Raw genomic sequence first — 26,865 nt, forward strand, 5'->3', positions numbered from 1 at the left:
GGGAAGAGGCAGGGGACAGATGGTCCTAGGTCCCACCTTCCTTGCAAAATGTGTGTGCGTGTATGTGTGTTTAAGAGGGTGTGTGTGTGCATGTGTGTGTGTTTATGTTGGGATGTATATATTGAGGGGGGAGGGGTGTGTGTACTAAGGGGGGTGCAGTTAAAATTGGCGGGTAGGGCATTAAGGGGACATCTCCTGATTACTCACAGTGATGTCCCCTCACCCCCCCCACCAAGGGGCCCTAAATGTCTAAGGTGCGGTTAAAATTGGCGGGTAGGGTGATAGGAGGACATCTGCTGCTTGCTGGCAGTGATGTCCAAGCACCCCCTCTACCAAGGGCCCTACATGTCTAAGGTGCAAATAAAACCAAAAGAGGGGGGGCCCACTCCATACGGCAACCATAGGAGGGGGGGCCACTGCCTAGTAAACCCCCCCCCCAAGGCTCATCGCAGGCTAAGCCCCCCACCCCCTCACCCTATTATGAGGTTATATGAGGAAGGGGGTAAGTTGGGGACAGCTGGTAGACTGTCCCCCGGTGGTCAAACAGCTGTCCCCCGCCCCCCCCCAGCAAGGGGGCCAGGCCCACCCAGCCCAGGGGCCCCACCCCCGGAGGCGCAGACACCCCAGGCCCAGCACCACCAACCCCACACAGAGGGAGAGGAGCCAGAAAGCGCCGGCCCCCCCCGGAGCAAGCCCAGGCCCCCACCCCCAAACGCCGGCCCTAGAAGAGCTCTGGTCAGGCCTCGACGGGACCGAGGCAGCCAACCGGCCGGGGAAACCGCCGATGGCCTCAGCGGAGACCCCGACCCGTCAACCCCCCCGCCCCGTACCAATAGTGGACCCCCCCCTCCCCCAGAATGCCCCCCCACAGGACAGGGCCGACAAGACCCCCCACCCCACCTCACCCCAGACCCCGCAGCCGAAACGGATGACACCCAGAGCGCCCGGGGGCCCCAAGAGGGTTGTCCCGTCCCGCCCCAGAGCCAGGGAAGGGCTGATCCCAGCCCCAGGCGTAGATGGGAAGCCCATCCAGCGCCGCTGGGCCCCCTCCCCCGAGCAGCGCCCCCCGCCAACCCCCCCCAGCACAGGCAAAGGGACCACCCCCCCAAGCCAAGCCAGAACACCACCCCACCCCCCCACCACGCACCCCCACACCCAAGCCCAGAGGACAACGCAGCGCCCCAGCCCGCCCCACCCCGGCGCCGGACCCGACCCCCCGACCAACGGAGCCCCCACCACCCCCCGCCAGGCACCGACTAAAATTTATTTATATAGCACTTTCAAACAACAGCAGTTGATACAAAGTGCTAAACACGAGAAATAAAGAAAACAAATACTAAAGCACGTTAAAACACAACATTAAATATAGAGAGATAAAAACAATAAAACCAGTACAACAACACTACAATAACAGAAGTCTCATGTTGGATTAAAAGCCAGAGCATGAAAATTGGTTTTGTAACGGGTTTTAAAAATGGACAATGATGGAGCTTCTCTTATGGGCAGTGGCAAAGAGTTCCAAAGCTTTGGAGCAGTGACGGCAAAAGCTCTGTCCCCTCTGAGCTTCCGTCTGGACCTCGGTACCTCCAGAAGCAGCTGATCAGCTGATCTGAGGCACCGGGCTGGCGAGTGAGGAGAGAGAAGCCCAGAGAGGTACAGCAGGGCAAGACCATGTAAAGATTTAAAAACAAGTAAAAGAACCTTGAAGTGAACCCTAAAATGCACAGGCAGCCAGTGGAGCGATGCTATAATTGGCGATATGTGCTCTCTCTTACATCCTCCAAGCAGAAGACAGGCAGCTACATTTTAAAACCCGTTGGAGACGTGAAGGAGACGACAGGCTAAGTCCAATATGCAGAGAATTACAGTAATCCAGCCAGGACGTGATGAACGCGTGGATTACTTTTTCAAAATGTACAGCTGTTGAAAATGGTTTTACCTTAGCAAGTTGGCAAAGATGAAACAAGCTTGACTTCACCACTGAGCTTATCTGCACGTCCAGTTTAAAATGATTGTCAAATTTAAAACCCAAGTTAGAAACAATTGGTTTTAAAAAGTTAGTCAAAAGACCCAAATCAACTGGGGATGGTCCATTAGAATAATTCACTCTAAAAACTTAAACATCAGTTTTATTCTCATTAAAGCTCAAAAAGCTGAGGGCCAACCAGTCTGTAACCCTTGTGCTGTCCTAGGCACTTTAACATTGGGAGTTGGGTCATCTAGACCCCACAAGACCACCTTTTTTCTTCAATGATTTGTGATCTTCACTGGTCTCCATGGATTACATGAAATCCTCTTCACCTTTATCCACCTTTATCATGGTAGGAATAACATGTCAATGTAAGGGTGGAGTCATAGAATAGCACAAGGGTTAATGTCCTGAAGACATGACAGGTGCTGCTTCATGGAGAGATCATCTTTTTTTAACAGCAGATAAATCTGACTGTTGTCTGCGTGCAAATAAAAGAAATGCTGCGCTTTCTCAATATTGATCCTAAAGGTAACAGATACAAAGAGAACAAGAGTGGCCCTAAAACTGATCCTTGTGGAACCCCATAAGGAACCTGTGTTGTGGTAGATTCCAAACCACCAAAGCTGACACACACGGTTCTTTCTGCCAAGTAAGACTGAAACCAGTCCAGTGCAGTACCTCGGATCCCCAGCGAGTTCTGGAGCCTAGATATTAAAATACTGTGGTCTACTGTGTCAAATGCTGCTGTTAGATCCAGCAGAACCAGGACAACATAGTCTCTAGCATCATTAGCCAGGAGAATGTCATCGCTGACTCTTACTAATGCAGACTCTGTACTGTGCAAGGGCCTAAAACCAGACTGGAAGACGTTAAGAATTTGATGTTGGTTTTAGAAATCCTCTAGCTGCGAGTAGACCACTTTCCTCAGGAGTTTTGAGATGTAAGGCATCTTCGAGATGGGTCTAAAATTAGCCAACACAGTAATGTCCAAGCTGGGTTTTTTTTAAGTAGAAGCTGTTGCATGTTTAAAAACAGCAGGGATGACACCAGCAGCCAGACTGCTGTTGAGGATTGAAAGGACCATATGTGCAACGCTGGGGAAAACCTCCTTGAAAAGCTTGGGAGGGATGGAATCTAGGTGAGAACCTGATGGTTTACTTTGACTGACCAACTCATTCTATGAAGTATAAACTGCGCATGTCAGAAATTAAACAATGATGCAGAGGCCTGATCGTGTCAGATGGTTGCTTCCGCAAAGTTCGTTAATTTCGGATAATGGATTCCTCGAAGGACATTTTCCAATAATACCATCGTCACTCACAAAAAAAAAAGCTAAATACATAAATCCATGATTAGTATCTCAATCTTTTTATAATTTACCATTTAAATCGTTTTCACAAAAAGCTGCCTATTATATACGTGGTGTATACTAATGGTAATCTTTTAATCTTATTACATTATAATGTAACATGACATTTAATGGCATTTCAAAGTAAAGTTACTTCTACTGATGGACACATTTTGAATACTATCACCATCTTTGCTTGTAATGTGTCCCATTCACGTTTATTTATTTATTTTTTGGATCTTGGGTTAAAAGACACCAATACCACAAATACCTCCCAACCACTTGTGGGCAGCAGGTGTAGAGAATAGACTGGTAAAACTCAAAGATGGACAGGTGGCTTTAATGATATCCACACAGGTGAAGGTGATTAGGCTGATTAGAAGTCAGTCAGGGACATTACAGGCCTAGGAGGAGCCATGCTAGTTTCTTTGTCTAAAGTTTGTGAAGTTTTTATGAGCTTGGATGAGACAGGAGACAACAAAGGAACAGCTTCAGGGAAAAGTATAATGACTTAACTTTCTAGCACAAACAAAACAAAGCTGATTCAGCTCAGCCATAAATAACCGGACCCAATGAGACAGAAATAACAGGCTCAAACAATGATAATTTTGGTGCGGATCACTTCAGATGAGTTCATTGCAGCGGGAGTCTTCCCAACGGTTGAGTTTTCCTTTTTTCTAATGGTTCCTCACACTGGTAGATAGATCAAAGTGAGCCTCGGGCACCTTCTGAAGCACTTTCCCCATCAGATCAAAGGAATCCCACTGAAATGCGGACACGTTCCCGCCTCCAGGGGGGTGGGATGTATTGCCTCTTGGACGAACAATAACAGCTTTGAAAGCTCACATTGTGTGGTCGGAAACAGGACGGGGATGGGGTGTAGTTAATCTATTCGTGTTTGGTCAGCATGCTCGCTCGTGTATAATTCAGCAGCACATAAATAAACCACATCTTGAGAAGAAAATTAAATGTTGTTGGAGAAAACGGCAAACCTGTCACATGAGAGAGGACATTATCTTTTACCTAAATGAGGTTATGGAGCTTTGTGTCTTTGGTCTGGCTTTGCTAAACATATTGTGGGTTTGCTCTTGAACAGAAAGGCTTCAGGGAAGCCTTTTTAATTAGCTAAAAGGCTTTGTGAGGACCATCCATATTTAATCAGAGCCTGTGTGTTGATACAGCAGGTGGTAGGGAGGAGAGATACCATTAGTGGATTAATTGTCGCTTCAGTTGATAACATTTGTGGATCCACTTTTTTGTTTCTGGACAAACTGCCTTTAATAAAGAGCTCATTTCTTTCTTTCAATAAAAACAAATGACTTCATTTTTGCTTTTCCTTCCTACTGCTGAGCCGGTTAGGTTGATATTTCAATATTTTATCTGAACAAGCACCAGATTTGCCATGGTTGTACCTTAGGATCCTCTCTTTCTGTAAAAACTTGTTAGCCACGAGAAAATCCAAGAAGCCGGTAGTGTGTAAAGAGGGCAGCCATACCCTTATTTGTTACTTTTGCTACATCTGTAACAGCTACGCCAATATCCCCCCCTGCGCGTGATGCTTCTACTTCCGCTAAAACATTTTACGTCTTACCAGTCAGAATATCTCCTGAAATGTTTACCATACTGAAAAAATGTAAAGTTAAATTTAATGTTGAAAAAAAACAAAAACAAAAAAAGTTACGGATCAGGACTGCACAATCCTCACTGGAAATGTGCAAGGTCTACCTGATCTGTACCGTGCATGTGCCAATGTTTTCTTCTTCTTCTCTTTCGTTTGATGGCAGTTTACTCCTCAGTGTACGAAGGTACTGACACTTTAACTCAGTTAACACAGACACATTTTTAACGGTAAATTTGGCTGCAAAAGCAACTTTTGTAGCCCAGCTGCATCTCCTCCTCAGAGTAAAATCTCCTCAGTTCTCTAATCTAATTCAAATTGATTAAGTGTCGCAATGTTGGCGACAAGAGGTAGTGACGTAAGATTCGCACGTGCAGGGTACCAATCAGAAAGTCAGTACAGGGCGGGTAGCGTCAGTTACAAAAATATTTGATTACTATTTGTCCCAGTCTAAACAATACGTAAGGGATGATGGCTGATGAAGTGTGCATTATCGCATTATCAGAAATAACGTATTCTGTGAAAGCCGGAGCCGTTCGACGCAAAGTGCATTAATTTCTGATAATGCACACTTCGATGGCCATTATCCCACTTATACCATGGTCATCAGTTTTTAGTACTTTATTTGTTATTTTTTCGGGTTAGATCACTTTTTTCACAAAAAGGGGGACTAGTTGTTAGGTGGTGTGGAGCGTTGTCACTGTAACATGACAACATGCTGCTGAGCCCGCACCAACCTCGACTGCAGCGGCAAAGGAAAGAGATATAGATGCTGATCGTCATGATGAGTTAAATAAACCATCAGTTCAGAGAGAAAGTTCTCCTCTTACCCCTTGTTTTTGTCCAGATGATGAGGCAGAAGTTTGAATCAAAAGAAGCCAGCGCAGTGATATAGAACATTTAAGTTATGTGACTGGAACGTCTTTTTTAGGCATGCATTATCACTGTGGCTTATCACTTTATGAAACCACACCCAGCATCCAATCATAATAGAGTATTCACCTGGACCATGGCATAAGGGCTGTTAATTCACAAACTACCTGTTTTTAACTTGAGGGGTACAGAATGATATATTTTGAATATATTATCTAGATTTTCAAATTTTGTTTTTTTTCTATGGCAAACATGATTTTCTGAAAGAGGGGATGCTAAGATAGACCATTGCCAAATTTATTGCTTGTACAACAAATGCATGATTATTTTAAGAACCGTTTCCACTACTACTTTCACAGAAACACACTAAACTAAAAGGTTAAAAATAACCCAAATCGTGTTGTTTTTAATCCAACTCTGAGGTTAAGAAGGGACAGATTTTTTGGGGAGTAATTTCACTCAGAAAAATCAATTTGGTTGAAGTGAAGCTACTATAATACAAAAGTTTAGTATTTCTCCAAAAAGTAACCCAAAAATATATCCCAACACGAATAACTCAAAAAATTGGGTTTAAGAAATAACTCGATTGTTTTAAGAAAGGAGGATAAAAATAAAATATCTCACAAACGTATTTAATTAATTTTTTTTTATTTTGTTATTTGTGAGCTTGGTAGTGGTAATACTCTCAGTTGCAGGGGGGATATCATTTTCTTGGTAATATCTACGTTGAGCACCAATGCATCACCTGCCAAGTCTCTGCAACGATATGGTAAGAAAAACCTGCAATGTCCCCTGCGCTTCAGTGGTTCCTCCAAATCCATGCTCTGACATTTTCAAAATCCGAGTATCACAGGCAGTCCAACTCTGAGCCAATTAAAAAAGCTGTTTTCCTTACCAATCACATAGACAAAGCCTGGTCACCAGATGGCAGTATTATAGGAATAATTATTACTCTTTGAATGGCAGACGAGGGCAAACTTTAGGAATTTAACAACAGATATTGTGACTTCTCGACCCAGAAAGAGGATGCAACGCAGACATAAGTTTGCCCCAAACTCCACAGAGCCTCATGGGGACGAAGACAAGCAGCACCATCTGCCAATTTCGACGAAGTCCCACTTACAAAAGAGCGGGTGAATTATTCATCGAATCGCTCGCAGCAGCATCCAAATGATTCCGAGGAAGAAGGTGCTGACACTAGAGATGGAAAAAATGTTGGAAGTCAAAAGCTCTTTCCTTTAAGAACACCGGCAGAATATAATGAGAACACATTTGGGAGTAGTTGATTGAAATGAAGCGGAAAATTTGAACAACTGTGTGATCCTGCATCTTATTAGAATTGTTTCACTTCAAGACCTGAACATAAAAGCTATGTTGCAGCAAAGGAGAGGAATGGAAAATCACTATGTTTGAAGGGGTAAAAACTGTTATTGATGCCTTAAGATCCATGATGGTGTCACAAAAGAGAGCAGATGAAGAGAAGAGCTCATGAAAAAGGGTTCCTTCATGCTAGAACAACAAGCAACATGTTTTGGACAAAACTGATGAGGCGAGCAGGTGGTTGTGTCAAAACCTGACGCAGTGATGCTCCATTTCAATGTACTAACAGAAAACCAGAAAACCAAACATCCTTTTAGCACTTTTTTTTGTAAAAAACATGTCCTTTGATTCATGGAGATAGTGATGCACCATCGAACGTGACAAGGCACAACAAAACCCCAAATGCCGTGTTCACACAAAATCGCTCAGCACTTTTATGAAATAGGGACCAGTTTAGCCTTTTTTCTTTATTTTTTTTAACAGTTTCATTTCAATTTTTGACACCTGTGGGCTCATGACAGTACACAGTGATGCAGAAATCAATAAACAAACAATTCTATGAAGAGAAAAAAAGAAGAAATTACTTAAAATACAGTAATGAGAAAAATAGCAGTGATTCAACACTCATTATTATAAACATTAACAGTTTACCCAGAAACTCTACAATGCTGGCCTGCAAACATTCAATCATTCATTAAACTTAACAAAGTTATAAAACCCACAAAAACTGTAAAAGCACATGTAGATGTCTGAAAAACATAAAACCTTCAATCAGGAAAGAACTCCTCAGTAGCTCTAAGTTCAAACTGTAAACAATAATTTGACAAGCTTGGAAAAACAATTAGACCTACTTCAGAAAGGATTATTTCCTAAAGATCTGCTCAACTTTCCTTAAAACACAAAACACAATCTAAAAGGTCACGTGAGAACTAAAGGCCCACTCTTCTGAAAATCACGCAATAAGAAAATTAGCTTCAAAATTGAATTTCTGAGTAATTATAATCAGGCAGTTGAGCAGGTCATCCAATGATCAAAGGGTCGGCGGTTCGATCCCCGCTCCCCAAAGTCATCTGTTGTTGTGTCCCTGCCTCCAGTGTGGCTCCCCTGGTGTATGAATGTCCCGGTGATGGTTAGAGGGCCGTAATGTTTTTATGAACTCAAACATGGAAACATGATTACCATGCAGAACTCTTCAAAATAATAAACCCGATCTCTCCACATTCTCCGTGTCTACCATGCATTGAAAAACACAGACACCGCTCCATGTAGTGATCAGATGATTACTTTAGCTGGTAGCTCCTCTCACACGCGGCTGCAGTATCAAGCTTTAAAGAACTAATTTTCTAAGAGGCGGGGGGCGGGCCTTGCACACCCCCAACAACAGGTGAGATGACAGAGCCCGGTCCACAAAGCATCTCTGCCGTTCACGGGTTTTGCATACATAGAACTCCAACAGCAAAATGGCCTAATGTAGTCCGTTATTATATATTCATGAGGGGAAAAAACCACCAAACCGACCCTAAAACCGCCCATATTATGCATAACCAAAGCCATTTTTACCTGCAAATTTAGAACCAAAACCGCCCAATCTGGCAACACTGCTGCTAGCTTCTCCCTCCACAGCTCACTGTGAAGTTACTTTCTGTTAGGTAGTTAGCTGCTCGGCCCAGTGAAAATTTCAGAATAAAAGCACTTCCATTGCAGCTTTACTTCCATTGTGAGTTAATGTGTTGTGAGTTAATGTGTTGTGCTGTGAGTTAATGTGTTGTGATTTAATGTGTTGTGTTGTGAGGTAATGTGTTGTGTTGTGAGTTATTGTGTTGTACTGTGAGTTAATGTGTTGTGATTTAATGTGTTGTGTTGTGAGGTAATGTGTTGTGTTGTGAGTTATTGTGTTGTGTTGTGAGTTAACGTGTTGTGAGGTAAGGTGTTGTGTTGTGAGTTAATATGTTGTGTTGTGAGTTAATGTGTTGTGAGGTAAGTTATTGTGTTGTGAGTTACTATGTTGGGTGGTAGGTTAATGTGTTGTGTTGTGAGTTATTGTGTTGTGTTGTGAGTTAATGTGTTGTGAGGTAAGTTACTGTGTTGTGAGTTATTGTGTTGGGTGGTAGGTTATTGTGAGTTAATGTGTTGTAAGTTAATGTGTTGTGATTTAATGTGTTGTGTTGTGAGGTAATTGGTTGTGTTGTGACTTATTGTGTTGTGAGTTAATATGTTGTGTGGTAGGTTAATGTGTTGTGTTGTGAGTTAATGTGTTGTGAGGTAAGTTATTGTGTTGTGAGTTACTGTGTTTGGTGGTAGGTTAATGTGTTGTGTTGTGAGTTATTGTGTTGTGAGTTAATGTGTTGTGAGGTAATTGGTTGTGTTGTGACTTATTGTGTTGTGTTGTGAGTTAATATGTTGTGTGGTAGGTTAATGTGTTGTGTTGTGAGTTAATGTGTTGTGAGGTAAGTTATTGTGTTGTGAGTTACTGTGTTTGGTGGTAGGTTAATGTGTTGTGTTGTGAGTTATTGTGTTGTGAGTTAATGTGTTGTGAGGTAAGTTACTGTGTTGTGAGTTATTGTGTTGTGTCGTGAGTTAATGTGTTGTGTTGTGAGTTATTGTGTTGTGTCGTGACCCTTCTGGGCCAAATGTTCACTGAGAAGTCAAGAACAATATGCAATCACCCTCCAATAATGCATTTATAAAACTAAATGCTAACTGGGCATAACTTGCGAGGCCTGCCGTACTGGTCTAAGGGCAGTTTGTTTGTGTGTTGGAGTTAGTGTTACATGTGTAATGTTAATGTATCACTAATGTTTAAATAAACATTTGGACCTTAAAGCCTCTGACATTTCATAGTATTTAGTTTTACAAATCAATAGGAGATGGACAAACCTTTTTGAGACATACACATATCAATTTGCTCTAATATTACATTTGTTTTTCTGCAAAAACATCATAAAAACATGAAAAGTTTAACAACTCTTTTCCAGTGAGTGTTGTTTAAAAAACAAAAACAAAGTACAAAACATTTAACACCAGAGCTGTTGCAGGTGACGATTGATGCAGTTTAGCGTAAATCCAACTGATTCTGACGTGGAGAAGCTATGCTGTAGCATGACTGTTCTGAAATGATTGTCAGAATCAGTTGATTGCACTACTGTAAGCCAGGTATTGCATATCAGAGCAAAGGCTGCTTTTTTTTTTACGGTAGTCAAAAGAATGTCAATACCAGGGCTTAAGCTCCTGTGTTGAAGGGTTAAAACCATCAAGCAGCTTGGTTGCAATCCCTTTTCCCTATGGGCTTCAATGGTTCTTGCATTGTACAATGAAGCTGTCATTTGTCAAGCGATGAGGACCACTGAGTATTTTAAAAATCACAGTCGTGAATGTTTGTGTCGTGGCTTTGATGTGGATGTGGTCACACAGCTGAATCAATAGGTCAGACCCACAAAAAAAACCAAGACAAAGCGGATCACGGCCTATTTGTCCAAACATTGCTCCCAGTCGACTGCAACAGATTCACTGGACTAAAGAGATCGATTTCGCTGTCTTCATTTACACTGAGGGTTTTCAATCAAACATTGCACACGAGAAACAGGAAGTACTTTGTTGAAAGGAAATGACAGTGTGTTTTAGAGCATGTCCTCTTCTGGCTTCAAGCTCTAATTTAGTTAATCACAAACTACAGGTGGATTCTGTTATGTCTCCTTACTAAATAAATATTAGCATTTAGTATTCTCTACGGCAAGTTTTGGCAACATTTGCAGCAGCATGGTTTCCAAAAAGCATTATGTGCTGAAGTGTCCTTGGGCAAGACACTGCTCCTTACATTGCTCCTGGTGGCCAGCGCCTTGCATGGCAGTTCTGTCACCATCAGTGTTTGAATGTGTGTGTGTGGGTGTGTGTGGGTGTGTGTGTGTGTGTGTGTGAATGATGAATAAAGCTGTGACTGAGAAGTGTTTGGGCAATATCAAGGAACAGAAGTGTCATATAAGTGTACACGCCTTAGTTTTTATGAGGCTGGCATCAACTGTGAGGACACTGCACTTGGATTTTTGTGGTTTCTTTGGATTTTGTCATGTTCTGTTTTCTTTATCAGTCTAACCAGGTTCAGCTTGATCATCCACAGTTGTCATCTCAGTTAATTACCCTCAGTATAGTTAAGTGTCTGGTCTTCCGGTGTGAGGTCATCTGCTTTGTCATCTTGTTGTTTCGCCGTTGGTTTTTTGTCATTTTCTAGTTTATTTCTTAAATGTTTACGTTTCTGCCACCAAGCCTGGTTTCCTGTGTATTGGGTCCTTCATCACTGACCTAATGTATTTTAAAGAATGTATAACTTTTTACCTTTAAACAAATTGGATTTTTTTTTTAAAAGGTCAAAAGGCATCCACACTGGCAGGTTTGATTCCAGAGTTCATTATCTCTGAGAGTTCAAATGAACCAGCCAAACCCTGGTGTGGCTAAAAGTGAGGGAATGGGTTCACTGCACTTTGTATGTGAGTCAAGCATCCACAGCACAAAACAAAAAAGTGGGAAAAACGACGTGATCCTTAAAACAAAATGGCAGAAGTGGCTGGTTTTCTTTTTCCTTATGAAGCAGGCTAAAAAACAAAGAAAGTTTAAACTAATTTCTTTATCATAGATATTTAAAAAGGAAACAAGGTTGTGTCTAACTCCCATGCTAAATGTTTTACACTTTTATACAACTCCTCTGACTTTTTATTTTAACACCAAGTCATAAATGGTCTGATTACATGAGTTGGTTTGGCCATATTATCGCCATTCCATACTTTTGAATCACATTTATTATGTGCAAACACATTTTAGTGTTACCAAAACAATGCTGCCATACGGAGCCCGTGTCCTGACATTAAGATATAAAAATATATCTTGTTCCCACAGATTAATATCTTGTTCCCACAGGTTATTATGTCGTTCGCACGAAATACTATTCCGTTCCCACAAGATACTATTCCGTTCCCACAAGATACTATTACGTTCCCTCAAAATACTATTCCGTTCCCTCGAAATGATTAACTCGTGCGAACACAATAATTATGTCGTTCGAACGCAATAATTAATCTGTTTGAACGCAGTAATTATTCACGTCATAAGTCATACACGCGGATATGCTCTCTGTACGCCGGCAAAACTAAGCCACTTTCAGCGGTAACTTCCGTGTCTCTGTGACCCATATTCGTTCAAAAAAGGAACATGAAAAACAAAAATGATCACTTTAATACTGTCTCAATGAATTTAAGAAAAATATCAAAAGATTTATGATAACTAGGCTGCTTTGTCATACGATAGCTCCTGCTAGGCTACTACTAGCGCCGCCGCAGAGCTCTTTGATGTATGCCGGCATTTGGGCAACTGGCTGGTCTGTTGTCAGACAGCTGATATTGTAGTTTAGGGTCGAATAGGAATAATAATATTCAGGACTTGTCTTTTATTTAACTTTAGCAGTCAGTTGCTTTACATTCGAAGGCTATAAGGATACATGCTAACTGACTAGCCGATCATTGACCCTGTTATTAATTTATGTCATAGATTTACAGCAGATACCTTCACATTTCTGTCTGTGTGTGTCTCATTACATTGCATTGAAGACACGGAGGATGTTTAGAGAAGAGATTTATTTATTTTTAAAAGCACAGAAGCATCCATTGTATTAAAGCGGTGAAATCCAACGGTTAAATGGTACACAGACCATCCTGCTGCTATGCATGTACTTTAAAGCCATCCAACGGGGTTCATTTTCTATTTCTGGTTTAGAGGGAAAATGTCCAGATCTTCAGGCTATGAACAACAGACAAGTTCTGTCGCTCTCTGGCCTATCAGTGGCCAGGAGTCAGATTACGCTGTAATCCAGCCAAAATTGGCATGATTGGAACCACAGCCTCAGGGGTTCACAAAAAAACAAAAAAAAACAGCACAAAACGGGCTAACTATAAATCATGACAGAATGGAGCTCATGGGTAGCCAGCAGAAAAGTCTAAAATGTACTTTGCTAAACTACGGAGAACCTTGTACACAGACAGGGCTGTTTTCAGGGCTCCAGACTGCGACCAATTGGTTGCATTTTGGGACCAAAATTTGAGAGTGTGCGACTGAATTTTACATCCAGTCGCACATGTGCGACCAGTAAATTTGCCTCCCCCACCCTCCGTATTTTTTATACATTAAACGTGGAAGGGGCACGTCAATGATCAATTAAATAATCAATGAGACGCGAGCGCACACGCACACAGGCAGACACACACACTCGCGCACATACTCATGAAACGCGAGCATGTACACTCTCGCGTGATGCCTGTGTGTGAGGCGGCCACTGCGTGTGAGAGGAATTGGGAAAGCCACTGTGAGTGGCTAAAATGCGTGGAGGGGGAGGGGCCTAGAGATAATCGAGCGCGCGTAAACATCTGTGGGAAGGAAACGGAGAAAAATATCATCACAACCTGATATGTGCGTCTGAGCTATGAGCAAGCGAACTATTGATTCGTTCTTCCGACATGCGGCTAGTGTACCAGTGCCAGAGTGTACAGCAGGGGTCTCAAACTCGCGGCCCGCGGGCTATTTGCGGCCCCCAAGATGATATTTTGCGGTCCCCGCCTTAATATGAAGGTTTAATGTTACTGCAGCCCGCCAGTTTGTATGAATGACACTTTTACATCGTCGTGCGCGAAGCTGACCAACCAATCACAGTGGAGTAAATGACTCTTGGGGGGCGTGACAATGACAGGGCTTGAAAGCAGGAAACCTGACAGCCCCCTCCCCGGACCACATTAAGGAGTTCCTTACTTTCCTTTAGAACGTATCTATTCGCTCGTAATTTTCTACATACATGCAGTCCGTGCTGAACTTTTCTCTGGGCCGCACAGAACCGGAGGAAGGTTTAGGTTTTGGTTACGGTTACGGCGGCGCATCAAACAGTTATGCACGGCCGTTACGGCAGCACACCGCTCCCGCGGGAGATGGTCAGCTGAGGAGAATAAATGTCCCACACCTACATGCGTGACAGCTAACAGGGCTTGAACTTTAAACACGCTCGAGCAAAAACAACATTAGTTTTAGTCACACTGAAAATACGTGGGGAAAAAGACGTGTTTGAGATGAACCAGCACCTCGCCTGGATCATTGGGGACACCAGGCGGGGGGGCTGTGAGATGAAAGCGAATCTGCAGCAAGACTGAAGGAGAACAGGAAATTTGAGTTGTCCTTAACATCCAATTTAGTTTTAATATTCTTCTCCCCCTTAGTATGATCGGTGTTATTATATATTTTATGATCATTTTAATGTTTTGTGATGTATGTAGCCTTTTTTAATGAATTGGTATTTTAAATTATTTTAATTAATCACTCCACTACAAAAACCATCAGGACACATGTCCCATAATGCATTGTTTTGTAGTCTGTAGGGCAGCTTTCAGTCAGTTCAGTTTCCAGCTGTGTCCGGGTAGATTTGCCCCTTGCTCCCACCCCTTTCTCGGGATATTTTTGTGATGATTGACAGTTGATGTTGGAGCAAAAACAAAAATATATGTCACACACCAGGTGATCTGCGCAGCGTTGAGTTCACCTGGGTGATCAAACACACTTATTGTGCATCTTGGCTGCACCTATTTGGTGTCACAAAGATAAATTTCCATCCGTTTTCTTTACTTATTTGTACTGTCATGACAGCGATGGTGATGTCAGTTTACCTTCTTGTTGCATCTTCAAAAGTGCAGAATAAAATGTGACACTGAATTTGAAACAGCACATTGTAATTTCTGCATCTATTATTAAAGTATTTATTAGTAATGCAGTGGAAATTAGTAGATTTGGTTAGAATGTTGATTTACGGTATGCGCCCCTAAATTTTCTGGTTGTGCCCCTAAAATTTTCAGTTAGGAGCCACTGTGCTCCTAGTGAAAAAAGTTAGTCTGGAGCCCTGGCTGTTTTAAAATCGACTGCATTTTCACGACCATAAGGCGCACTTAAAAATCATAAATTTTCTCCAAAATGTAAGGTGTACCTAATGTGTTGTTGTGTGACTTCGGAAGAGAGGACATAGGAGAGGACAGCATGAGAACGGTAAGGAGGGAAGTGTGATTGTAAAAGAAGACACCCCCTTGAATAGTACAAAAGTGCAGGTATGTGAATCATGCAGAACAACGTCGTTTTGGAAACCCTGAAAATGCCGCCTGCAAAGAGACACGATTATGAAGCACACTTTAAACCGCAAGCTATCAGCTACGTGGAGGAACAATCGAGCAGCTGCCAGAGAATTCAAGATGGATAAATCCATGGTTCGCAAGTGGAGGAAACTGCAAAACTAACTCCGACAAGTCAAGAAGACGGAGTTGGGTTTCCGCGGAAGCTAGGCGAGATGGCCCGAGTTGGAAGACGAACTCGAGCGACCAATCTCACAGGTTAAAAAAAACAAGTGAAGCAAATGAACTCGGTGCTTGCTGTCATTCCAAGAGGCTTGACCTTCTTTAAGCTGCAATTCTTTGTTCAGGTTTCTACTGGGGGAACAGGGTGGGTGGGGGGAGGAATCTTGTGAGGGAGGTGTCCCATCGGTGTTTGATTGTCCTGTGTTTTCTGTTTTTAAAAATTTTCATTTCTTGTAATTATTTTATCTACATAAATAATAAAGTTTGAGTTTGAGTTTTGATGAAGGAACTCCGACCGCTGGACATCGGTTGCGAACAGCATGAGAGCGGTGGATGACGGATGGCAAACACAGTTTTACTAAGACTGGGAGGCAGCGCCGGGCGAGATGCGTCACAATTTGTGAATGGATTGTAGAAGCTTGGGCTAACCTGTCTGCTTGCACTGTTTTTCGAACTTTCGCAAAAGCCGGCGTTATTGATGAGGAGCCACACGGCAACTCTGACTACGACGAAAGCGAACCTTGCGTGTTTGTCCGAAATTTAGCCCAGCTGTTCATTTAAGATACAGAAGATAAGGACTTTGATGGATTTTTTGGATGCAGATTGAGGACTGAAAAAATTAAAATTAAATCACAACCAGCGTAGTTTTGCCCCCGCTACCTTTTTTTAATAAAACACACTAGCATGCATGTTTTACCCGTCTTAAAACCCGGAGCGCCTTTTGTATGTGTTAAATACAGAAAAAGCACCCATAACTGAAACTGCGCCCTATAAACCAGTGCGCCCTATGGTCGTAAAAAACCAGTAATCTGTTAGGAACTGGAAAGCAGGGTAAAAAACAGGAAAAAAGGGACTGATGTGGTCATATTTCCAAGCTTTAGTCAGTACCCAAGCATCAGCAGCTGCTTTACAGCCAGTTTACGGAATCCATGTGGCAGACCATTACAACAGTCTAACCTATTGGAGAAAAACACTGAAACAGGTCTCTAGGTCCAGCCTAGACAGGATTCCTTTGATTCTGGAAATTTTTTCAAGATGGTAAAATTCTGAAGATGTAATAGGCTGTATAGGTTCATTAGATCCATAACTGCCTACATCTTGACTTTTTTAGAGTTTTAGAAAGTCTGAAACCCTAAAAAAAAACAACCTTAAAAGTCAGAATATGATTCTAGGTAAATGTTAACATTTTTTCAAAAGCTATGTTCACACCATGCTCAGCAATGTGCACCCAAGCAACTACTTTCTATAAAAAGTCTATGTATGGGCACATTTCAGACTTCCGTGTTCAAAACTCCGGTGTGGGTACCGGATCGACTCGGGCTGCCAGATGTTCTCGGGGTCCTTCGGGGTCCTTCGACCAATGATGACATCACACTATTTAAATGGCTGTAAGTTGCCAGGACAAATAAGTTAACGTCTTTAAGTTTTTTTTTTAAACTTTATTGACAGTTGAGGTATCATACATTAAATAACGAACAATAACAATGTAATCAACATTACCTTGAAGATCAGTCACCATTGCCAAACATAACATATTAACATAGAAAATAAACAATAGAGGGGGAAAAAAAGAAACAATGAACATAACACACAAATAAATAAAAACATAAGTAAAATAAAAATAAAATAAAGGAATATAGAACCAATTTAAATACTAGTTAGGGGTACTCGTGAAGTTTGTATTTCTGAACAAAACTAAGCAATTTCAAGCCATTCTTCTTTTTCATATAATGAAGTGATTCAAAGTAAAAACAGAGCTCTTTATGAAATGTTATAAAAACTGGTTTGGTCTTCAAAAATTTATTTTTGTGTATATAAAACTTTCCTTGCAATATCAGGATATTAAGAACTGTATTTTCTGGTCTATTATATGATACCACACCCAATAGAACATTTTTTGATTGTAAATGAACTGGCATTGCAATTTTGGAAGAATACCAAAAGCAGAACTCATCAAGAATGTTTTCATAATTCCACAGTTAAAGAATAAATGATCCACCGTCTCAATGTCATTCAAACAAAAACTGCAGTCATTCTCTTCAAACCCAAAACGAATCCTCAAAAATTTCTTAGATGGGTACGACGTCGCTAAGTAGTAAAATCGCTAAACGTAAAATCGCTCGCTGAGTAGTTTGTCCAACTGGTGTTACCGTTGAGAACATCCGGCAGCCCGAGTCGATCCATGACCCACACCGGCCTTCACACATCGCACATTTTCCATTTTCAGGATTTCCATACAAAACCTGTGTCCATTTCACGCGCGTTGAAAGTTAAACAAGGTAAAACTTTGACCACTCAGAATTCAGATTTGGTAGTGACATATGGTTGGCGTTGTTTTTAATTCTTGAAAGTCTCAACCGAAAATTGATCATGAAGAAAAATGTAATAACTGTGGTTTGTGCCAGACTGGAATTCTATGACTCCAAGACTTTCAAACATCGGAATAGAGCTGGGAAAGAAAAAGCCTGAGAGATACGCACAGTTTCCACAATTCACACCACGCCTCTTCCAACTGTAGGTGGTAGACATGCTAGAAAACCGTAGCCGTTCGGTGTTAACACCATATGCCATTCAAGAATCTGCTTTTAGCGCCTTCTTGAACCCACGTCACGTGCCCAGTGTGAACAAAACATCATTCTCATCTGTATTTAGCTGTGAAAAGTTGGTCTGCCACATGGTCATCTATTGGATACAGAGTGAGTCCAATAGCCCATATTCACCTGCTATGAGTAAAATGTAAATCTGAGTATCATCTGTATAATTGTGGTCGGACACTGTTAATTTTTTTTTTCTTTTTTGTGTATATTATTTAGCCTAGTGGAAGAATATACAGACTGAACCCAAGATATCTCAAGATGAACCCCTGGGAGACACTACAAGTCAAGAACTTCTGATCTAAAACACTTACCAGTCTAATACTTTCTTTCTTCAAGATAGGATTCAGACCCCTCAAAGGGAAGTAGTTTTCTAGCCTCTGTTGTGGGATCAAAAGCAGCACGGACAGATCCATATCATTTGTCATCTTGATGAGAGCATTCTCAGTGATATGTTGGAACCTAAAACCTTACTGATAATCATCAAAACAATTGTTCGACAGGATTGCACAGCTTTGAGTTTCTTCAAGCAACTTTCTTTCTGATAGATTTAATCAAACCTGACAACAAATCAGCCTCAACATGTCATTTTCCCTTCTCCACTTGGTAGCTATCAAATCAAAATATTTATGCAGCAGTGGCTCTTTCAAACCCCGTCTGAACTGGTACAGAGGGAAGACAATATGATTCCTTTTCAACAAGTTCAGACTATGTTCACCATAAATCTTTTGTTCACTCTGCTGACATTAGCTGAAAAGGTTGAGTTTGTCAGAGCGCCTTCTAATAAAGCCATTTTTCTTTTTCTGGTGTGTGATATGAAGACATAAGCTATATTTAAACATGCAGCACAGCCTTTAAAAACTCACAATAGGAGGGACTGCAAATGTCTGCAACATTTAAGACAGATTCTTTGTGCATTTCGCTCAGTCACATTAATACATCTATTAAATGACTTGGTCAGATCATGTTGGAACACCACGGATAATCCTTTAGAACGCTTGCACTGAGCAAATGAGTGTGCTAATGAGGAGAGCCACTCCCTATTATTTTCTGCTGACCTGCAGGTTCCTTTTGGTTATGTTTTCATATATTTCAAATCCCTCATTTGCATTAAAAAAACGTATTTCACACAAAACTTCATAAAATTTCCCAGTTGGAAAAAATATCCTATTTCTAATTGGCAGAACTTGTTCAGGAAACATGATCGCAGATACTGTAACAAGGTAAACATAGCAGTACAGTTTCTTCTTTTTTTGCCACGGAGCATTTCCTAAACTGAACAGCTGAAAAACAACACTAACCTGTTCATTTTGTTTTGGACTGCTGAAACGTGATATACCTAATAGGACTCTCCCATCTCTTTCTGCTTCCAGCCTCTCGTCACGCTGGTTTTGCTGTGAAGGGGGTATAACTAAAAACTGTAAAACAAGCTTCAAAAGGGGTTTATGTGAGGTCAGACTGCACCTCTTTTACACCCAGCTGCAACAACCTTGTAATGTCTAAAACAAAACAAAAAGAAATCACATTATGTTCCTTTTAAAAAAGCACAAAGGACTTTAAACAGCAAGGAAGGAGCTCACATTTCCTAATTAGTATGCTTGTTTATGTCATGTTTTGAGATAAAAGCTCAGCATAAGCTTCAGAGAGAGCTGAGATGTTTCCCCTGCTGCAGAAAGCAGCGAGATCCAGCATTTACCATAAATGTGCTGAGAGGACATTTAAGGTCCACCTCGACTTCTTACTGTACGCTCCTGGAATGATAATCCTCCATCAGATTAGGAAGGGTTACTCTGTAAACAGCCACGAATTCTAACTCAAAGAGCTTCAGAGACGGTGAACTTTCTCAGGTCAGTTTGGAAGAAAGTAAATAAAGTTTAAAGTCAGGAAGTCATCTGTTGAGCTCCTGTGTCAAGATGTACTTTAGCCATTGGAGCCTTTAGCCTTTTAACGCAGGAGCGAAAAGGGGTAGTTTGCCCTCTCTGGGTGGGTGGAGTGCTGCAGCCCCAGGTGGAGGACTTTAAATATCTTGGGGTCTTGTTTAACAGTGAGGGAAGATCAGAGCATGAGATCGACAGGTGGATTGGTCCATCGTTATGCTGTAGTTGTGCCGGTCCGTTGTATAGAAGAGAGAAGCTGTGCCACAAAGCAAATCTCTCAATTTACCAATACTCACCTCTGGTCTTTGCTTAGACTAGGGCTGCTCATTCCTGGTCCCAGAGATCTACCACCCTACCTGTTTTCCAGATCTCCAAGCCCTGCTAGGTGCTGATGCTGATGCTGATGCTCAATCAGACGTCTCCACAGTTTGACTGAATGAGCACACCTGGTCCAGGTAATCAGCAGCAAGCAGTGTAGAGAGAGCAGGAAAACAGGCAGGGTGGTAGATCTCCAGGACCAGGAATGAACAGCCCTGGCTTGGACAGTTACTCCCATCCACGATGAGCGGAAGAAAATGGGTGGATGATTACCATTGTTAATATTAAACTCTTGATTATTTACAAACTTAATGTAATTCAAGCGGATTCTAAAGCTGAGAAAAGCAGCTTTGCGCTGATGTATAACATTTTACAGCAATCACCGTAAATCAGCTGATTCTGACTTGGAAAAGAGCATTTTTGTACCAGGAGTTTACTGCTGATGCCTTTCTCTCCGTCAGAATCTGTTGGAGAAACAATGACTATGTAAACGGTCAAAGAGTTACATTAGTTTGAAGAGCAAGTGTCATTGGCAGTCACCAGGGACAGCTCCGGTTTTAAAGGGTTAACGCATTTTAAAACACAAGCAATGTTTTAAACCATATAACTTTTCTCTCAATTTGATTAAATGTGAGCAGAGCTCTGTGAAACATTTGTGTTCTGGACTAAAGTAAAAATGTATCGTTTTTTGGCGCCAGTGTTCAGCAGCGGAGCCATCAGGGTGTGAATGTGTGTGTGCATGGGTGAATGGGTCTGTGACTGTAAGCGCTTTGGGCCTTTGAAAGAGGGTGGAAAATGTTATATAAGTATACGCTATACGCCATATCCACTAATTTAGAAGTGTTTTGCTTTTAGGACTCAAAACTAATGTTAGTGATGTTGGGTTTGTAAGTTATAATCCAGCTAGATCTTTGGAGCAGTAAGCAACTACTTAAATTTTTTTACATAATATAAGTTATATATTTTAATGTGGGCTGTGTATGTTTACGTTTTTTTTTTTTTTTTGAGGATATCTGTGTTTTGTACAGTACTTTATCACATCAATCCAGATGAAAACAACTCCCTTGCCTTCATCTTGCAATCCTGCTTTCACTTTGAACACATCGTCTACCTTATCCTGGACGTTATTGCGATAAAAGCTGAAATGACACATTGAGTTTATGGTACCTGGTTCTCTGAAGCGCATCATGATGCAGGTGCCGAGCTGTTCACACCCTGTTCTTAAGAAGCTATTCCACGCATATGATCAACTGTAGGTAACTACAGTCTAAAGTCTAAAGTCTTAATGAAGTTTGTGTCAGAGCAGGAACACCTTTTTTTTTTCATGCTCTTGTTTTGTTGACCCGTTTGCTACCACAGGGCAAAAAGGAAATGATTTAAATAGTGTAAAATTATTTATTTCCTTTCAGACCAAAAAGCAAAAGAACTTTTGAACAGTGGACCCCAACCACTGGGTTGCAGACCGGTATTGGTCAAAAGAGAAATAAACTATAATTTACATTATTCTGTATTTTTTTATTTTAATTTTCTGATCTGAAGGAATTTTTATTTTGCAAAACTACCCAATTCCCTCCACCACTATGACCCACACTTGTCAATTTATGCTTTTTGAAAATAAAGTTGAAATTTCATGTAAATAAAATTGTACATTAACAGTAATTTTGCGTTTACTGAATTTTTCATAAATTTATAACTATTTTTAAAAATCAACAACTTTGTTTTTTATGGAATTTCACCCCTCGTAGGATATATACAGGCATTTTCCAACTGTCTTTCTAAACTAGATTTCATTTAGGACCGGTTTAATGATAAAAATAGATTTTTCAGAAACGGGAAGATAAAAAATAACCTGATGCCAACTCCATGGCGGTTTGTTAAAATATTTATCTGGCATTAAACCAGTCTGTAGCCCAGAGGACCACTGATTTATAGAACTTTAGAGCTCTAAATTTGCTCCATCACGATCCTGGTTCCAGACACTGCATTCAGAAACGTGCTGCTGGGAGATGCAAGCTGACAGAGGTGTAGAAATTATTTACAACATGATCAGCTAATAAATGTCTCCATGGGCCCCAGTTTCTGAATAAATCTTACCCAAGTATTCATGGGAATTATGTTTGAAGATTTGTGGTTCTCTTTGCTGCTGGGACTCACCCAAACGATGGCAAGTACTCATGGAGTCCCATAACAGCAAAGATCCACAAGATATATGTTTTTTCACAACAATCTGGATTATACAGCATCTCAAGCAGAAGATAGTGTAATTTCTTTGTAACATTTTATAGACTAAGTTTTAAAATGACTGAAAATTAGAGAAACTTTCTTGTATTAAGTCATTGCAACATCATTAAGTCTGTTTTTCTTTGACGTTTTTATGTTTTAATTTTTGTTTTATGATGTCGTCGACCCGTATTTTACTGAAGCACATAAGTTGTTTGTTCAGTTTTTGACTTGTACTGCTCTTTAAGCAAAATGCTTTTGGTTTTAGACTTTTTCAAGCCTGAAATTCACCCCCTCCCACAAGTGGGAGATAAGTTTCTTTTCTGCCCGAGGCTCACAAATAAAAGGGCCACTTCAAAAGGCGAGTTTGCATCTAATTAAATTTCTCAACTAATTACTGTGACACAAATTTTATGCTTCCGTGAGGTTATTAGCAGAGGACCCGGGAACTCCAATCAGACTCGAAGAGTGTCTCATTGCTTTACGTCCCTGAAGAGCACATAAATGATAAGCGTATAGTAAAGGTTAATGGTCCTCTGTGAATAAAGCCTTGATGAAGCTTCATGTAACAGATCAATCAGGAAGCGCCTCCCAGTATTTACTCATGGCTTGTGTCATGAGTAAATACTGTATCATGAGTAAATTGCAGTTGTAAATGATTGCTGTGATAATGAGGGGATACTAAAATTATCATTTGAAGCTTTCAGTTTGTGTTCATCCTTAGGATAAACGCAAAGATAAAATGATTAACAACTGTTGTGGATGGTAACCCTTAATGATGCTTCACTAAAAGCTATTTAAAAAGGAAGAAAGTTTAAAACAATAAACCAAAAGACTGTTTTGGGGGCTTAAGGGTAGTGTAAGGGTTAGCACTTACGCTACAGTCACACCTGCTTCTCGCTTCTAGCAGTCACTTTCAATGAAAAGTCTACGTGAACTGCCGTAAAGCCACGTTTCTGGCTTCTGCGTTCAAAACCCTCATGTTTAAGTGTCACTACGCAAGATTTTAAGTCCGTTATCAGGCTTTACAATCCGGTTGTTCACTGAACGTACATAGAAAGTTAACCAGATGAACTCTCGACTGCTTGAATTTCAAACAGCTGAACTTTTACCAGTCAGGGTCCATAGTGTCCTTTAAAAACCACGAAAGTGCCAACCATTGTAAACATGATCATGAAGGAGAAATTCATCTTTTTCTTTTCTGCACAGCCAGAATTATAAGAGGCCAAGTCTTTCATTTATTGGAATAGAGCTGTGAAAGAAAAAGCCTGTAGTAAGATTCACAAGATTTCTATCGTTTCAACATTTCATCCCCAAACTCTTCCAGCTGTAGGTGGCGGACATGTGCTAGTAAACAACAGAAAAATTTAAAAAAGAAGAAGCCCCTCCCTGCCGCTTCCTGCTTGTCTGGTGCTGGTCCACCACAAGCTCAATCCACGTTCTTGAAACCGCATGTAGCGCATTCAAGAACTCTATCCTGGCTGGGTTCCTTCTGTGTGGTGTTTGCATGTTTTCCTCATGTATGCGTTGTTTTTTTTCGGGGAATTCCGGCTTTCAATTTGTGACTCTCAGTTGTCTATTGGTGTGATTGTGAGTGTGCGGTTATCTTTCCTCTTGGCCGATTGGCAATCTGTTTAGGTTGTACCTCGGGTTACAAAAACACACAAATCATGTGGTTTGAGATTTACTTTTTGTGTGGTTGTAATTTTTTCTTTAATTCATTTTTTAGGAAATGTAATGGATTGTGCATTTCTGTGTGTAATCATTCAGGGTTGAACCAGCCAACATTGACTGGGATAGACTCCAGCAACCCTTTGACCACAAAAATGATTGTTTTAGGTGTTTTTAACATGTTCTTGTGGTTTTTATTTTCTTTTTTCTGATGGACAAAATTAAAGAAAATAATCTCAAAATTGCATTTGTAAGTATTTCTTTATACAATTATTTATTAAAATCAGATTAAAAAGATATGGATGATGATGATGGGAAGGAGCCGGGCTTACTGCATGCTACTACACACTGCAGAAACTATGTCCTAGAAAACGACACATTTCTTGGGCTACAAACAGTATAATCATAATTAAAAGACCACTGGAAATGCTTTTAAAATAAACCAAAAGATGATCAGAGTAGGACTTTAGGCATCACTTCTAAGTTGTTTTCTTAAGATTATTGTTGCTTAGCCCTAAACTCTTGAGTTTCCTTTACTCTGTACATGTGAAAAGCTTTATCTTTTACTAATAAACACCACCATGAGTTCTACTTTTAAATCAAACTTTATGTAAAAAGCCAATCGAGATCATTTAGGAATGTTTTGCAACAGTACTTTTTCCTTGAAAGTGATGATTTTCTGCCATTTCACTAGGTTTTGCTAATGAGTTTGACAATTCTGAACCCTTAATAAGCACTGTGTGCAGTTTTAACACATCAGTCTATGACAGCAGCAGAAAACATTGAAGTTTAGTCGGCCTAAAATGAAAGAGTAGAGGTTCAAAGGAGTCATTCTCATTAAATGATCTTAAACTTTATCTCTTCAGAGTCTTTTCATAGAGGGATTGCTTGTGTTTTTGTTTTTTTTGTTCAGTCTTGTTTAATATAATGAGTCCAAAATGGCTTCACGGTTTAATGAAAACCAAAGCGTCTCAGATATGGGCTTTATGAGTCATGCTGGGTTTGTATTGCTGAAATTCAAGATGTACACTTACAATGCGCGACGGGATCACAGCCCGCATTATGTTGCATTATACCTCAGTAGCCAAGAGAGTTTAGCCATGAGGCAAAGTACTCAGAATTGTTTTTCTCTCTCCCCCGGTGAGCTTTAACTGGTGGCTAAAAGACAAGGTAGATTTTATAGGCAAATAAAATTAATTTTCTCTGCAGGGTGGCTGAGCTTAGCTAAGTAACAGGACTGGAAATAAATAGAGGGTGGTGTTGACTTGCCAGTCCTCCGTGTAGAGAGGTTTGAAGGAAGATTTTAAAAGAAAGTCTCAAGCTATGTTCACACCGCCCTCAGCAACGAGTGTTCATGTGGCCACTTCCAAAGAAAAAAGTCTATGTTAACACGCACCGCCATTGAATGCACATTCAAGGCTAAACCAGTTGCATTTTGACCAATAAGAGACTCAGATTTGGTAGTGGCGTATGGGTGGCATCCTTTTTAATTCACAGCAGTCCCAACCGTTAGAAAATTGATTATGGAGGAGAAATTACTTATTTCGGTTTGTGTCTGGCCGGAATTTTATGACACAAAGTCTTTCATATATCAAGCCTGGAGCAGGCTGTGTACGATTTGTATCACTTTGACATTTTGCACCAAGCCTACGCTAGTAGCAGAAAAAGAAAAAGAAGAAGCCCCTCCCTGCTTGTTCAGTGTGAACACATGGGCTAAATGCATGTTTAGCGCATACTTGAATGTATGTCACATGCCCAATGTGTCTGTAGCTTAACATTAACCTAAAATGAGGCCCTGCAACAGAATGGCGACCTGTTCAGGGTGTATCTGCCTTTGCCCAACACTAGCTGGGTTGGCTCCAGCAACCCTGATACCCCAAAAAGGATTCAAAGGATTCTGAAAATGGATGGACTAAATCTTAATAAAAATAAAGGTCTGGATGATCTATCTGATGATGCTGGAGGAAGTTCCATAAACTGTTTCAACTCAACTAGAATGATCCCCAGTAAAGCAGCCAGGCCTTTGATGAGACCAGGAAACTGTGACAGCTTCACTAATGTCTGCAAATCTTAAAAAGTCTCATTATGGAAGCCCAACATTTACAGTCTCAATGTGTCGCATTTTGTTTTTGCTATGTTTTAAACATTTCAGTTGTTTTGCTTTATATGACTTTTTTCTGAAGAAAGATAACTGCCACATCCTGACTTTGCAGTGAAAATTTGCTGCCCTGTTTATCTCAAACTACATAGCCTTCTTAATGTAACAATCAGGCTGTCACACAGGAGCAAACTTCCACAATTAAATGTTCTAATCATAGCACAGAAATGTTCTCTGCATGATGGGAAATGATGCATCAAAATGGTGCATGTTCAGCCAGAGATAAGAGACATTTTGCACAGTTCACGTTGCAGTTAATCAGCTGCAACTTTCTCCTCTGCCTTCCGCCAGAGTCTGACCCGCCACAATAAATGAGGTTTCTGGACCTTCATGGTAGCTGATGTCAGAGCTCCACGCAGGAATGGAGTGAAGGAATCCACTTTAGAGGACCTTATGTCAGATCATTCACGGGCTGCTGGGCTTGTGACAACCACATCCAGCAGCGTGGATATCGGGCTGGTGTTGTGACAGCTCAGAAAAAGGGGAGGGCTCGAACTGCTGTTGATGTGGACTTCGGACGGGCTTAACGCCAC

The 26,865-nt window shown here is 40.9% G+C and overlaps 2 protein-coding genes across 2 annotated transcripts in view; both read right to left on the reverse strand.

Annotated features, from left to right (window-relative positions):
* The window catches only part of tfpia (tissue factor pathway inhibitor a), a 63,813-nt gene that overhangs the window by 36,267 nt on the left and 681 nt on the right, over window positions 1-26,865 (reverse strand). The window lies entirely within an intron of this gene.
* LOC144988674 (uncharacterized) overlaps window positions 1-26,865 on the reverse strand; it is a 71,150-nt gene that overhangs the window by 18,098 nt on the left and 26,187 nt on the right. The window lies entirely within an intron of this gene.

The sequence above is a fragment of the Oryzias latipes genome, chromosome 21, assembly GCF_053564925.1.
Source record: "Oryzias latipes strain Hd-rR chromosome 21, Olatipes_Hd-rR_3.1".
In the NCBI taxonomy this organism is placed as follows: Eukaryota; Metazoa; Chordata; class Actinopteri; order Beloniformes; family Adrianichthyidae; genus Oryzias; species Oryzias latipes.